Source organism: Piliocolobus tephrosceles, chromosome 1, assembly GCF_002776525.5.
Source record: "Piliocolobus tephrosceles isolate RC106 chromosome 1, ASM277652v3, whole genome shotgun sequence".
NCBI lineage: Eukaryota > Metazoa > Chordata > Mammalia > Primates > Cercopithecidae > Piliocolobus > Piliocolobus tephrosceles.
Window position 1 is genome coordinate 120819602 of NC_045434.1, and position 1885 is coordinate 120821486.

At 38.7% G+C, this 1885-nt stretch overlaps 1 pseudogene; it reads right to left on the minus strand.

The window, feature by feature from the left end:
• Positions 1-1055: 1055 nt before the first annotated feature.
• LOC111525748 lies at positions 1056-1376 on the minus strand (annotated as a pseudogene).
• Positions 1377-1885: the final 509 nt, after the last annotated feature.

Consider the following 1885-nt stretch of genomic DNA (forward strand, 5'->3'; position numbering starts at 1 on the left):
TCTTATATGTTTGTTGGCCGCATGTATGTCTTCTTTGGAGAAGTATCTGTTCATGTCCTTTGTCCACTTTCTAATGGAGTTGTTTGGTTTTTTCTTGTAAATTTGTTTAAGTTCCTTATAGATGCTCGATATTAGACATTTGTCAGATGAATAGACTGCAAAAATGTTCTCCCATTCTGTAGGTTGTCTGTTTACTCTGTTGATAGTTTATTTTGCTGTGCAGAAGCTCTTTAGTTTATTTATTTATTTATTTAGTTGTAGTCTTGCTCTGTTGCCCAGGCTGAAGTGTAGTGGCACGATCTTGGCTCACTGCAACCTCTGCCTCCTGTGTTCAAGCAATTCTCATGTCTGAGCCTCCCAAGTATCTGGGACTACAGGCGCATGCCACCATGCCTGTCTAATTTTTGTATTTTTAGTAGAGATGGGGTTTCACCATGCTGGCCAGGCTGATCTTGAACTCACATAATCTTGAACTCAGACCTCAGATGATCTGCCTGCCTTGTGCTGGGATTACAGGTGTCAATCACCACACCTGGCCTCTTTAGTTTAATTAGATCCCATTTGTCAATGTTGCAATTGCTTTGGCATCTTTATCATGCTTTTGTTGCAATTGCTTTTGGCATCTTTATCATGAAATCTTTGCCCATGCCTAAGTCCTGAAGGGTATTGCCTAGGTTTTCTTCTAGGGTTGTTATTGTCTGAGGTTCTACATGTAAGTCTCTAATTCATCTTGACTTGATTTTTGTCATGGATGATGTTAGGAAGGGGTCCAGCTCAAATTTTCTTCATATGACTAGCCAGTTGTTCTAGGACCATTTATTAAATAGGGAATCATTTCCCCATTGCTTGTTTCGTCAGGTTTGTCAAAGATCAGATGGTTATAAGTGTGTAGTCCTATATTTCAGTTCTCTATTCTGTTCCATTGGTCTATGTGTCTGTTCTTGTACCAGTATTCTGCTGTTTTGGCTACTGTAGCCCAGTAGTATAGGTTTTTTTTTTCTTTTTAACATAAACTTAAGATTTTATTGTCTTCGTAATAAAGCGAAAGATGATACTTACAACTGGATCACTTGGTCCTTTCTCTTTTTATCTCCTCATAGTTCAAAATGTTTGCATCTTTTTTTAGCCAGTATTCTCTTAGATCTGCAGTTGGGCTGAACACATTCAAGCCTTAGCACAATCTTCTTTGTAGTTTTAGCCTTCTTCTGGAGAATCAGCTTAGTCTGCCCACCATGGTCACTCTGCTTCCTATCATAAAACCACTTTTACTGGGCATACTGAGAGTCCTTGCCCTTCTTACACTGTGTCACTTTATGGGATTGGTGCTTGCCACAGTTTTTACAGGAAGTCCGGTGGGTCTTAGAAATGTTCACCATGTTTGCACGAGCACTATCACCACAGAGAGAAAGAGGATGGGCCAGAAATGGAAGTATGTAGGTGTAGTATAATTTGAAGCCAGGTAGTGTAATGCCTCCAGCCTTGATCTTTTTACTTAGGATTGCCTTGGCTATCCATATGGTTTCATGTGAATTTTGAAACAGTTTTTTGTTTTGTTTTTTTTTTTAAATTCTGTGAAGAATGTCAATGGTAGTTTAATGGGGATAGCATTGAATCTATAAATTGCTTTCGGCAGTATGGCCATTTTCACAATACTGATTCTTTCCATCCATGAGCATGGAATGTTTTTCCAGTTTTTTGTGTGTCTTCTGATTTCTTTGAGCACTGGTTTGTAGTTCTCCTTATAGAGGTCCATCACTTCCCTGGTCAGCTGTATTCCTGGGTATTTTATTCTTTTTTGTGGCAATTGTGAATGGGAGTTCATTCATAATTTGGTTCTTGGCTTACCTGTTGTTGTTATGTAGGAATGCTAATAATTTTCACACAT